Source organism: Bos grunniens, chromosome 9 (assembly GCF_055505025.1).
Source record: "Bos grunniens cultivar Pamir isolate PY7600 chromosome 9, Bosgru_T2T1.0, whole genome shotgun sequence".
NCBI classification, from domain to species: domain Eukaryota; kingdom Metazoa; phylum Chordata; class Mammalia; order Artiodactyla; family Bovidae; genus Bos; species Bos grunniens.
The window spans coordinates 51,511,369-51,525,792 of record NC_141173.1 but is presented as its reverse complement, the minus strand read 5'-3'; the positions used below and the strand labels follow the sequence as shown (position 1 = coordinate 51,525,792).

At 44.5% G+C, this 14,424-nt stretch overlaps 1 long non-coding RNA gene across 3 annotated transcripts in view; it reads right to left on the bottom strand.

Annotated features, from left to right (window-relative positions):
* Positions 1–12,197, bottom strand: part of LOC147365951 (uncharacterized) — a 41,377-nt gene extending 29,180 nt beyond the window's left edge. For all 3 annotated transcript variants that reach the window (XR_015133082.1, XR_015133081.1, XR_015133083.1), the window contains exons 1-2: positions 11,848–12,197; positions 87–206 (exon numbers count right to left, since the gene is read on the bottom strand). This is a non-coding gene — a long non-coding RNA (uncharacterized LOC147365951). The remainder of the gene's footprint in view (positions 1–86; positions 207–11,847) is intronic.
* Positions 12,198–14,424: the final 2,227 nt, after the last annotated feature.

Here is a 14,424-nt window from a genome sequence, read left to right as displayed (position 1 = left end):
TAAAAGATAGGATAGGTAAAATAGGGCTTTTAGCACAGTAAGGTTAAAAAGGGCTTCCCAGGTGGCACTAGTGGTAAAGAACCCACCTGTCAATGCAGGAGACATAAAAGGTGTGGGTTCAATCCCTGGGTCAGGAAGATCCCTGGAGGAGGACATGGCAATCCACTTCAGTAGTCTTGCCTGGAGAATCCCATGGACAGAAGGGCCTGGCAGGATACAATCAATGGGGTCGCAAAGAGTCAGACACAACTGAAGCAACTTAACACACAACACACCCAAGGTTAAAAAAGAGTAGTTCAGATCCTAAACAACCACATGCTTCACAAAGCTTAAAAAATCTAAATGGAGAAGTTTTAGAAACTATATCAGTATCATTGGAGTTTATGCAATGAATAAATCAAATATTTATCACTTCTTGACTCCTGTATTATAACTGTTATTCACAATGAGAAAATCCATGGTTTATGGTGTAAACCAACTGCTACTTTTTAGATAAAGACATATAAGTCTATAAATTCAGTAATGCTGTTTCCACTGGTTAACAGCATGCAATATGCTGAACTTCCATTATAACCTTGAACCCATCTCACCAGTCTTGGGATAAAAGGAAAATTGTGTTGGGATGCATCAAACTGCCTCTTGAGAAATCTGTATGCAGGTCAGGAAGCAACAGTTAGAACTGAACATGGAACAACAGACTGATTCCCAATTGGGAAAGGAGTACATCAAGACTGTATATTGTCACCCTGCTTATTTGACTTATATGCAGAGTACATCATGAGAAACACTGGGCTGGAATAAGCACAAGCTGGAGTCAAGATTGCTGGAAGAAATATCAATAACCTCAGATATGCAGATGACACCACCCTTATGGCAGAAAGTGAAGAACTAAAGAGCCTCTTGATGAAAGTGAAAGAGGAGAGTCAAAAAGTTGGCTTAAAACTCAACATTCAGAAAACTAAGATCATGGCATCTAGTCCCATCACTTCATGGCAAATAGATGGGGAAACAGTGGAAACAGTGTCAGACTTTATTTTTCTGGGATCCAAAATCACTGCAGATGGTGACTGCAGCCATGAAATTAAAAGACTCTTACTCCTTGGAAGAATAAGCTATGACCAACCTAGACAGCACATTAAAAGGCAGAGACATTACTTTGCCAACAAAGGTCCATCTAGTCAAAGATATGGTTTTTCCAGTGGTCATGTATGGATATGAGAGTTGGACTATAAAGAAAGCTGAGCCCCGAAGAATTGATGCTTTTGAACTGTGGTGTTAGAGAAGACTCTTGAGAGTCCCTTGGACTGCAAGAAGATCCAACCAGTCCATCCTAAAGGAAATCAGTCCTGAATATTCATTGGAAGGACTGATGCTGAAGCTGAAACTCCCAATATTTTGGCCACCTGATGTGAAGAACTGACTAATTGGAAAAGACCCTGATGCTGGGAAAGATTGAGGGAGGGAGGAGAAGGGGACGGCAGAGGATGAGATGGCTGGATGGCATCACCAACTCAATGGACATGAGTTTGAGTGAACTCCGGGAGTTGGTGATGGACATGGAGGCCTGAAATGCTGCAGTCCATGGGGTCGCAAAGAGTTGGACATGACTGAGCAACCGAACTGAAGTGATTGAAACTGCCAGAAGGAGCAGCTCAAATACATCCCAATATCCAGCCAACACCTAGCAAATGTCTAAAGGTTGGTAAAGGTAAGTGTGGCTCAGTAGTAAAGAATCTACCTATCAATGCAGGAGATGTGGGAGACTCTGGTTCGACCCCTGGGTTAGGAAGATCCCCTGGAGGACGGCATGGCAACTCACTCCAGTATTCTTGCCTGAAGAATCCCATGGACAGAAGAGCCTGGCTAGCTACAGTCCATAGGGTCACAAAGAGTCAGAGACAACTGAGTGAATGAGCATGCACACACACACAAAGGTAAGTGTGCCCACTGGGAATAGATGTGGAAAATGGATTAGGGGAACACATCTGCTATAGGGCTTGCTTTATATTGTCTTGCTGATGTGAGTGGACTTCAACCTCCTTGTTCCTACAACCCTTTCCTATGTGAAGTTCGGCAGAAACTACAGCTATCAACCACCCTCCAAGGAAGACAGAGAGTCAGCAGGGAGGTAGAACACCAGCTCACCCCAGGGTTACTACTTTAGCCTGCTTGTTCCCCCTCTCTCCAAGAGTCTCCAACCCACTGTCCTGTCAGGAATCAGACTCCCAGTTACCTCTTCCTCTTTTTGTGACCAGCTCACTCATTCCCTCCAAAAAGGACTTTGCTCTAGATTAAACTCCTCACCTCCTAGATTAAACTGCTACCATTTCTCAGGTTGCATTCAGAATCAGAAAATCCAAGAAATATATTCACAGATGTTCCCTTGTTTATTTGTTGACTCTGTGTAATTTGTTTGCCCTAATTTGTTTTTGTCTACCTTGGGACTTCCCTTTTTAATTTCCCTTTCTCTGTTTACCCCTCTTTGTGGAGCAGCGGTCTGTTAAGCTGTGAGAGGCACACGCCAAATTAAAAAAAAAAAAATGCACTGCAGATTGTTTTAAGCATGGGCTGCCCCTTTGGGCCTGAAGGCCTTGCTTGAAGCCTGCACCTGCTCCTCCTCCTGAGACACAGGGCTCCTGATCTTTATCCCCTGCCTTTAAGCTGCCTGATTCCTATTATCCAAAGTCAAACAGCGTTCTCTACATTCACGCCTCCAGCACTTGGCATGAAATTAATAAGCCTGGCTGATATATTTCCCTGGAAGCCTGCCACTCTTTAACAGTGGTGTTAGATTAAAAATTTTGGCATGGTTAATGAACAGGGAAAAGCTGAAGCCAAAAGTTTCATGCAGCAATGCAAAGATTTGGGGGTTATGAAAAGAATACCAACTTTCCTCCTATTTTCTGAATGCCATCCTAATTACAGGGTTAGATAACAAACACAACTAGACAGTCAGCACTAGAAGAAAGAGGGCATTCTCAGGCTCTGCTCACATTTAGATTTTATCATCTGTCCTTTCAATCACATGGCCTTCTGTTAGACTGGGTTATCTGAAATTGTAATAATAGCTATTTGTGCTTGAAACAGGCCTCCCCATCCCAGGTCACTATTTTTCTCATTAAATGAGCACTGTGAATGGATTTCAGGCCACAAACTGATCTTCCTGAATTGAAAGTCAATCCAGTGAGAGGAGATGGTCTGGAGTTTCTTGGAGACCAGTGTCTCATTGTTGGAATTCTAGTCTTCACCATTCACGTCTATAAGCACACTCCCTAAATCATAAAAACACATCCCGCCCCCCACCACAGGGGAGACACTTGTTACCAAGGCCCATCACTTGGCCCCCTACCCTCCTCTCAACGTAGCACCATCTGTAGAGAATTAGCCTCACTCAGAAGATGTAAAATCCAGTAGGCGCATATGACCCATCCCATTGGATAAGCGTTTCTCAAGAGGTCTCACAAGGGTTTGGCAAAACCAATGCAGAATGCTATATGCCACACCAGGCCATCTCGGTGCAGATGGGGACAGGAACCTGAGCCACGAGGGCTCAGTTCCCAGATACCCCTCTCTACGTCTGAGCAGGCAATGCCACTGAGCCAGAAGCTTGAGGACATGAAGGGACCAGGATGCAGTAGGAGGCAGGAAAGAAGGAAGAAAAGGAAAATTCTTGCTGCTTAGCAGAAGCACACAAGAACACACTCTCCAGACTTTCCCATCTCCTGAAGAATGGCAGGGGAGTCACAGCAACGAGCACAAGTGCATGCCACCCCCTTCAGGAACTCTTGGTTCCGAGTCCCAGGGCCCAGCAAAGGTGGGACCTCAGAGCTCCCAATTCTTTGATCCAATTTGGAAAGCCAGGGCAAAGAGCTCAGAAAGGGTTGCTCAGGTGATCAAACACAAGGTTTATTTTTTATGTGCTCTGAAGGGGCAAGTAAAATCAAACTAAACCCATCTATGATCCATGGATAATACAAATCCAAGAGACTGTTATTTTTAGGTTTTGCTTTAGTTTCCCTGATCAATGGAATGGTCATAAGCAAAAGCTTCATGTCAAAATCACCAGCTTTGCTCAAAAATCTCATTTACAACTGAAAAAATAATCACCTAGAGGTGGATGCATGGGAATCACATCACCTCCGCTTGTGATGGCCAATGTGACAGCCATTCTGGCACAGATACCCTATGTAATCAAAGACCTGAAGGAGAAACTTCCCCCACACCATGAGCTGAAAAGAGGAAGTATGACTAACACTCTTCTCTTAGGTTACTGGGAGGCAAAAGGCTTTTACGGCATGTGAGGGATTCATCCGGAGACAGGAGTTGACCCTTGGTAGAGTCAAATCAATTTCATAGCAACCCATTACAACAAGCGTCTACTATATTCATTACTGCAGAATACTTCAAAGCTTTTTTGCAACATAAAGCAAGCATAAAGAGATCAAAGCTCCTGGACCACACATAATGCAGTTGAAAGTTGTCCCAACATGTTCTCTGCCTGCAAGACAAATAAGTTAAATATATTTGCAAATGTCAACTTTGTCCCTTTTAATGCCTCTTAAATCAGGTCAGTGAGTCTGTTTTGGAAACAGAAGTAGGATGACTCACAGATACTTGCTTGGCTCATTACTCGAGCTTAGACAACAAAGCAACTCAATTGTGAGCGCTCTGGAGTTGCCCTCCTATGGTCTGCATCCTTAGGACACTGTTACACTCTGACCGTCTAGATTTAAAGTCCTGATCTTTTGTTCAAGAACAGTACCCTGCTATAATACACACGCATCATTATCGTGAAACCTGAAAAAAAGTAAACCCATTTTAAAAATGCGTTTAACTCTTCTGGCGCTCAGGATAAATGCTGGTTTGCTCCTGTGGCTACACTGAGACTTTTGTCTTTCAAACAGAACTGGCCTTGAATACTAAATTCCTTTCAGAGTCAGATGAACCTTTGCAATAAATGATCTGTCCCACTTTAAAGACTGGTTCCAGTGTCCCCACATACCTATTTTGTCTTTGACCATCTGAACATATATCGCCCCTTGCTGATACCTTTCTTGGGGAGTCGTCACAATCTCCTATATATTGGGAGTCAAGGTGTGTGTTCTTTTTTTTCAATCTGTCTCAGTTCCTTGACTAGGGGATAAGTATATCAAGGGTAGATCCCATGTCCTTGAGGTGGACATTCCCACACATTTTCCTTTCCTGAGCAGGAGATATGTATCCTCATGCCAGCTTCTATACCAAAATCTTTAAGTTAATGTACATTGAATAATGAATACATGTTTCTAGTCAGCCCACTGCTTTGAGGACAAAAACCTTCTTTTCGTGATTCTTCGTGTTCTGAATAGCATGGACCTTCTGGAGTAACTGCCTACGCTGAAGGGAACACAAGGAGGATTTCAAGTGTACAGTAGATTCAAATAACTTAAAACAGGAACCGCAGAAGTACTACTGACGAGTTGAAAAATGCTTCAGGTCTCAAAGCATCACCTTGTATCTTTCCCGTCTCCTCACTAACCCAGTTTGCACAGTTTAGAAATACTCTGCAGTATCTTCCCAGGTATCCCATTCTTTGACATTATAAGCTTCTACCAAACAATCAACATGTACCAGCCAAGAGATTCAGGACAACCTTAGAAGGGCTATGGCATTGGGGACTCAGTCAATATCCCTACTAGGGTCCCAGGCTATGAATGGACATCTTGGACACTGTATTCATTTCCTGTTGCTCCTGTAACAATTACCACAAATTTATTATCTTAAGGTTCTGGATCTCAGAGGTTTAAAATGGGTCTAACAAGGCTAACACCAAGGTATCATTGGGGGTACATTCTTTATTGAGAATCTGAGGGATAATCCATTTTTTTGCTTTTCCCAGCTCCCAGAAGCCACCTGCATCCTTGGCTCATGGTCCTACCTCTGCATCTTCAAAGCCAACAACATTGGTCTAGCCCTCTCACTCTTCCTTCGCCCTGGTCCTCTCTCTTCTGTCTTCCTCTTCCACTAGTGAGAGCTCTTCTGATTATATTGAGTCTAGCTCATTCAGTGTACTCTTCCCAACTCAAGGTCGGCTAATTAGCAAACTTAATTCCACCTGCAACCTTAATTCTCTTTGCCATGTAACCTAGGGCTCGGGACATGGACAGCTTTATAGCCATCATTCTGTCCACCACAGGCAGGCAGAACAGGGGAGCAAAGTTCCCAATTCTTGGGAACCAGTGGTTTGGGATGGAAAATGGAAGGCCCACACTAGAGAATACTGTCTACAGAGAGCCCTCAACCAAAGGGCCAGTGCTGCCATCCATCCCAGGGAGGTCACGAGAGCACCCTCCCTCTAAGGCAGCTTCTCCTTTGAGGGAAGAGTGAGAAGGGTGAATGTATCCTCACCAATGGACTCCTCAAGTCTTCCCATGACACAGGTACTCCTGGGGGAAGGGGCACCACTTGACCCAGGGAGATGATGCAGACTTCACTTAGGAAATTATTTGGATGACTCTCAAAATACACCATGTACTCACTCCTCTCTCCACCTTTGCTGTTAGTGAAAGTGAAGTCATTCAGTCGTGTCCTCCTCTTTGGAGGAGCCTACCAGCCTCCTCCCTCCATGGGATTTTCCAGGCAAGAGTACTGGAGTGGGTGCCATTGCCTTCTCCTGCCATGCTGTTAGGCAGCCCTTATACCAAATCAATAATACAAAGACCCAACACACACACACACACACACACACACCTTTCTTATGTGCTTTTAGACTCAAATACAAAGTTAAATAGGAAGATAGTAACTCTTCCATCACAGTTTGCTGTTGCCTCCGCCTAGGGGTGCCAGTTTGGGTTGGTTAATGTCCTGTGACAAGCAGGGGTGAGATTCTTTATGGGCGGTGTTTATCTTCACCATATGTTTTCTAGTATTGACTGAGAGTGTTAATTGGTGTTTCAGGGGTCAGGAGGGAAAAGATCAAGGGCATTTAGGGAGAACGCACCCTCTAGCGTCCCTCTACCCTCAATTAGTGGGTTAACACGTGTCTAAATGTTCATAATTTGTGCTGATCTACTGCTTAGCCAGCAAATGGGTCCCACTTGGAATGTGCTGTATGTCAGCCTCAGAGTTTTCTTGTCTTCTCATTTACTTAGGAAAAAAAAGAAAGAGGTTTTTTTGTTTTTTGTTTTCATATTGTGGCTGCAAAATAAAAGTGAGTGTGACCACACTGACATTCACAGGTAATTGAAGGTCCAGGTGGCACCTGGATGTCCTGACTCCACCCCCTCCTCCCTGTTTCTCACCCCACATTCTCACCTGATTTCCTGGGCACCCATGGAAATCCCTTTCCAAGTCTATCAAGTGCTTCCCCTCTTCTCTTACAAACCCAAACCCACACCTCTCCAGAGAGCTTCCCAATACTTTTTGAATATCAACCTCACTGCAGATAAAGACATTCCACTTAAAACTACACAGAAAGACCAAATCTCCAAATGGAGATGATTCTAAGAACTGATAACACTCAATATAATAAGGCTGCTGACAGTGTGAATGAATAGGTGCTGTGGTTTGGAGGGTTTGAAGCCATGTAACTGGAGGGCAATTTGGACACAGTCATCAAGAGTCCTTCAAATGTTTATGTGCTTTGACTCTGTAATTCCTCTTTAGGAATCCATGTTAAGGAAATAAAGAGAAACGTAGCCAAAGTCTTACATGCAATGTTTCCCATCACTAAGTTACTTGAAATTGAAAAAAAAAAATTGGAAAAAAAGTACTATCATCTGAATGTTGTTTCTCCCTAAATTTCATAAGCTGAAATCCTAACCCTATAATATTAGTAGGTGGGCCTTTGGGAAGTGAATAGGTCATAAAGGTGGAACCCTCATGAATAAGATTAGTGCTCTTATACAAGAGGGTTCAGATAGATCCCTAGCCTCCTTCCATCAGGTCAGGATACAAAGTGAAGTTTGAAACCCAGAAGAAGGTTCTTCCCCAACCATACTGGCACCCTTACTTCAGACTTCCAGCCTCCAGAACTGTGAGCAATACACTTCTGCTATTTATAGGGCACCTTTCTATGGTATTTTGTTAAAGGAGCCTTAACAGACTACAACACAATGAATCCTAACAATGGAAAGGTAGTTAAATAAATAAAGCAGCCATTAAAAAATCATGTTTTAGAAAAATATTTAATGAGACAGGAAAATGACAAAAACATAATTTTAAGTAAAATAGCAGGATTGCTCCCATCACCAAATTTGCTTCATATACTGAATTACTAGTCAGGCTTTTTCCTAATATTTCTTATTATTCCTACTCTTCTTCTTGTGGTATTAATTACCTCAGGGAAGAGATGAGGTAGCAAAAAGTGGAAAACACAGGAGTCAGGTCTTGATTCAAATGCCTCTGCCCTATCTTAGGCGAAACAATTGGAAAGAGGTGACGTGAAGAAGCGCCAAGCCCCACACTTACCCCACCCTGTGCTCTGTCGCTTCAGCTGTGTCTGACTCTTTGTGATCCTATGGACTGTAGCCTGCCAGGCCCCTCTGTCCATGAGACTTCCCAGGCAACAATACTGGAGTGGGTTGCCATGCCCTCTTCCAGGGGATCTTCTGGACCTAGGGATCGAACTCGCATCACCTGCATTGGCAGGTGGATTCTTTACCACTGAGCCACTGGGGAAGCACTATCCTACCCCAGGGTTAGATATAAAGAACCTCTTCCCCAGATGAAGGAAGAGCTGAAGGAGATGCAGAGAAGTAAAGAGGTCCTACTGTATTCATATGGTGTGTGTGTGTGTGTGTGTGTGTGTGTGTTATGGGAGAGCATGAAGTATGATGACAGGCAGGGAAAAGTGGAGAGCAAAGGGAACCTGGGTCCTTCCTGAACAGAGCTCCAGAAACAGCAGAGTGAGAGTGCAGCCGAGTGCGGGAGAGTTCCCTGCACCCACAGAGGAAAGAGCCACACACCACGTCTAGGCTGAGTACTTTATCACACACACCCCAGTTCCCAGGAAAGCATGGAAGCAGCGGGACGAATCAGCGTCAGGAGTGGCAGGCAAGTCACAGGCCCTCTGATGGCCTCGTGAAGTCTCCTACCGCCCAGGGCAGCACCAAGAGCCATACGAAGCCGGGTGACCATGACAGCAGGAGAGTGGCTGAGAGACAGAGGCACCCACGTTCAGAGAACCAGAGCACATCCTTCAAGCATTACAACTGAACCAGCCCTTTGGTTCTTTCACCAAAGACTAGACCCAGAGTTCCCTCCCACCCTACACACCACTGTCAGGGATCCTGCAAAAGAGTCAAGTCTTAAACTTCTAACTGATGCACAGTCACCTCTCAGATCCCATATCTTGCCAAGACTGTCTGCTCTAACTCTCCTCGGATGAAGCCCTCCTCCAGGCAGACTACTGGGACAGGAGAAGGTTTTCCCACTGTCCAGCTTCTTTCCTCCTCTCTCATTAACACCCTGTTGCCCGCAGTTATCCTCCTACCAGCTCAGAAGTCCCCAGCAGGTCTTCAGCCCAGAGCCCAGACTTTACCTGGTTCCCAGACCACATGATAACCAGACCTGCCCAATGAATCCATCCACTTCCCTATCTCTGCGACAGAAACCCCATTTCAGACTGTCTCTCCTCACCTGGAGGATCTCTGCAATTCAAACTAGCCACTCTTCAAATTCCAAGTCAAGTCCCATTTTCCCTAGCAATATTTCCCTATCCTTTTAGTTCCCAAGGATCTCACCTTTCTTTGATTTCTATGGCACTTATTACCTAAAGCATTCCCTCAAATTCTTAACCACTTATGGACTCATATTTTTTGTCATAACTGAAGCCTATGTTGTCTCTATGGCTCAACCACCCAAGTCGGCCAAGTTCAGCAGTGGAGGAAGGGGTATGAGAAGGGATATGTCTTTCACACAAATTGCCCAATGACAAGAGCACAGGAAGTGCTCCTTAATGCATTCACTGCACATCCGTTCCTTTCCTACTCCTTCATTCCCAGCTGTAGGCAGAGCTAAAGAGAAATGGAGCAGGCTGCAGAAGGGGGCAATGGGCAGTACAAGGATCCTGGAAAGGATTCCCAACATATGGAAGAGTGCTTATTTCAGAACACACCTTAGGCCTCCCCCACGAAGAAATTTACTTAAACACTGCCCTTAAGACTACATTGGCAATAGAAAATAGACTTGTGGTTGACAGAGAGGGATGGGGAATGGTTGGATGGGGAGTTTGGGATTAGCAGATGCAAACTATTGTATATAGGATGGATAAACAACAAGGTCCTACTGTATAGCATAGGAAATCTATATTCAATATCCTGTGATAAGCCATAATGGAAAAGAATATGAAAGCACATGTGTGTATATACGTGTGTGTGTGTATATATATGTGTGTGTGTGTGCGTGCATAACTGAATCACTCTGCGGTACAGCAGAAATTAACACATGTAAATCAACTATATTTCAATAAAATAAATTTTAAAAATAAAATAAAAAATGAAAAGACTTCATTGGTGAGACTTAAATACCTAGACAATGTTAGTACCACCTATGCGCATTTCAGGTCTGGGATGGGGAGAAAAGCAAGGTTCTAAAGAAAAGAATATGAATTTAGGACTTCTTTGGTGAAGCAGCTTAAGCACAATTTACCAAATGATGGCCCACAGCAGAGGTCACAGAAGAGTGGTGTGTGTGTGTGTGTGTGTGTGTGTGTGTACACATGCATATTCACAGTCAAGAAAGCAAAGAACTGGCCCATCACATTTTACAAGAAAGCAAAGAACTGGCCCATCACATTTTACCAGAAACATTAAACAATTATGTGTTGAAACCAAAAAAGAAAAGCATACCCACCATATCAGAAAAGTAGATGAGGGATACAGAAAATTTACACACAGAGAAGTTCAACAAACATAGGGAAAGCATCCCAACTTTAATAGTAATCAGTCAAAAATCTCTTTCTCTCCTCCTTCCCTAAGGCCTAACAGTATCATAAATGGGAATCTCAACAAGCAAATTCAACTTATGTTTTCTTTCTATCTATTGTGTGTCAGACACTGGGTAGCAAGCAATTCAAAACCATCAACCAGTTCAAGCAAGAGAGGACATGCTCACCTCTACATGCCCATCACTGTGGAGGATGCGCTGGGGATAGGGAGACAGCATAAGCTAATCCAAGTGCCAGCATTAGGATCATGCAGTGCAGGTGATAACATTTGCTTCCAGCTCAAGTCATTCTTTCCTTCAGGTAAGCTATTTTCTCTTTTTTCTAATTTAACTTGACTACCAATACTACAAAAGTCCTCCCAAAGGGATTAAAAAAAAAAAAGGCTAAAAAGTTTTCACAAAAACTGTATATGGCTTTTACTTTTCACCAAAGTATTAAATTCTAAAACACAGAGGTTGTGTACAAAAGTGCTCAAGTTCAGGAGTGAAAATGAGCCATGTGCTTTGGCTGCTTGAGTTAAGTGAACCAGAGCTCAGTAGGCACTTCCCAGATGAAAAGTCAATTCACTTCAAAGAATTATCTCCCCTTTAATAAATCATAAACATTAGAGTAAGCCCCTTTGCACGAATCTGATGCATAATAATAATAATAATGATGATGATGGTGGTCATCTGGTCAACAGTGAGTTGCTATTCCTCACACAAAGGAGGAGAAAGACATCCAGGGCAGGATTCTGATCTCAGGTTTTCAACTACGGAGCTATTCTATTTTAAATATATTCTGTTTTACCTGGTTTTGCTTTCTCTGTCTCTCCTCATCAAGTAAAAAAAAAAATGCTAGGTGTTATTTTATCAGAAGCCCTAGGTCCTCTCATAAGGAAATAAGGGGCAGAAGTTCAGCTCCTCGGAGCTCCTCCTCACCTTGAGCACTCCCTTCGGCTGGTGAAGAATGTGACTGGAATCCAAAAGCCAGACGGCTGTCGGTGGAGATGGGCTCCAGCTCCCCGTGACTTCGGAGCATCATCAACCTCCAAGGTGAGACTCGGCCCTGAGAGAGCGCAGTGCTCTGTGAAAGACGTATGTGCTTGTGCTTGGCTATGACTCGGTCTGCTGCTTCTGCGTGGAAAGGGTACTTGGTTACATGGACTAATGCCACAGCCAATCAGCTCAGCTGGGAAATCTTCTGGAAAGGGGCTCAGGCCTCTGTTTCTCTTGTTCCCAAAGGCCAAGTCCTTGTGCCTGATGGCACAGTGAGGCCAAACAGTACTGAAATGTTGGTGTTTGGAACAGAGAAAGGCTTACTGCAGGCCATGCAAGGAAAATGGGTCACTCCCTGGTGGCTCAGTGGTTAAAGTGTCTGCCTCCAATGCAGGAGACCTGGGTTCAATCCTTGGGTCAGGAAGATCCTCTGGAGAAGGAAACAGTAACCCACTCCAGTATTCTTGCCTGGAGAATCCCATGGATGGAGAAGCCTGGTAGGCTACAGTCCACGGGGTCTCAAAGAGTCGGACACCACTGAGCGACTTCACTTTCTTTCTTGCCCCCCAAACCCCCAACTCCCCAGAAGTTTTCAGCAAAGTATTTTGAAAGGCCTGGTGAGGGAGGGGGGCTACATGATAAGCAATCCACTCATGCACAGTTCTCTGATTGGCTGAAGTAACGTGAGCAATCCTTAGGCTTCAGAAGGCCTGGGGGCTAAATGCTCCTGATCATCAAGTAGTTAATTTCTTCCATTTGGTGGTGGCTGTTAGCATCTGAAAAAAACTCCGGAAATATACATAAGATACTATCATCTAGTTACTTCAGAGAGGAGCTAAGGCAGAGGATATCGGGGTGGGGTCTGCCCTTGGACCGCCCTAAAGGGCAGTGGCCCCCAATTATTTTGGCACCAGGGACTGGTATCTTGGAAGACAATTTTTCCATAGACTTACTCGCCTGCCACTAATCTCCTGCTGTGCAGCCCTGTTCCTAACAGACCCCAGACTAGTACCAGCCTAGAACCTTGGGGTTAGGGACCCCTACCACAGGGTCCTGCTCAGTTTCAGGTTTCTGTGACTCTCTCCAAGTGAACAACACGCAACCCACCAATTCAGGGAAAGCCCAAATTAATTGATCCAATCGCTCGGCATCAAGGAGGCATAACTATGGTGTTCAAAAGCAGATACAGTCCAGAATCCTGAGTGGACCAAGACCTTGCCACAGTTGGCTCACTTTCAGCAGCCTAAGCTGTGAAACCTCCGATATACTTTTCAAAATTGCTTTTGGAAACTCGCGTTCCAGAGAGCATTCCCTCTGGCTCCATTTTTACACCAGCTCTTGATTGAGCCCTGACCAGGTGTCCGGCATTGTTCTGGGTACACTGGAGACAGTGATGGGGCAGGAGCCCTGCCTCTACAGAGCACGGTACCAAGAGAGATCAGTTTTTCTATTGGGGGCTACCTTTCAGTCTAGACATTTATTAATCATTCTTCTATCAGAGAGGAAGGAAAAAACCCTCAATCTCCCCTAGATCCTTTCTTTGGATGATCAATGAAAATATTTTGTAATTGAGAGCATCAGATGAAGACTCCTTTTTAAAAATCCTTCTACCTCTAATAAAGTGAGGAGGTAAAAGATATGGATAAGATAAGATTACCCAGGGAAAAGTTATTAGAAAATAAGTTGAAGGACCATATGTTGGCTGTTGATGGCTTTGTCTGGCTGCAGGTACACAGTCTGGGGGTGGGGTGGGGGGGCAGCTTCTAGAACCTGCTGTGAAGTCTCAGGGGTAGATGGCCTCTGCTCAAATAAGTTCAAGTTTTGTGCCTTTCTGAGTCTTCAGAACTGCACTACCAAATCTTCCTTTCTCTGGACCCTCATTCATGAAAATAAAATCATGAAAAAGAAAAGGACTCTGCCAAGAGAACCAGGAGAAGGAAACCATACACAAAGGTCATAAATGTTCCATGCACACCACGATCCCTGCACATCCTTCTCTGGCCTCCCAGAGCAACTACTGCCCTGCTTCTAGTACTGGCCACATCAGTCGCTTGTGAATATATACAGTCTTCACCCTTTAAAATGTGAGCTTCCCCTGAAGAGTTGTTGTTGTTTCCTAAGTCATGTCTAACTCTTGGCAACCTCTTGGACTGTAGCCCACCAGGCTCCTTCTGTCCATGGATTTCCCAGGCAAGAATACTGGAGTGGGCTGCCATTTCCTTCTCCAGGAGATCTTCCCAACTCAGGGATCAAACCCATGTCTCCTGCATTGGCGAGTGTGTTCTTCACCACTGAGCCACCAGGGAAGCCCTCCCCTGCAGAGAGGCAATGCCAAATTCACCTTTGTGAATACCCCAGAACAAGGCCAAACAAGCTGGTGGATGAGCGGGTTTTGCCTGGCACTGTACCAGGAATGTCCGGGACCCATAGGAAGAGCTGCCTCAGTCCCTCCCCCAGCAAGGATCTCCAGAAGGTGTGTGATCCCCCAGTCCTTGAGCAAGAGGGGAGTATAGCACAGAA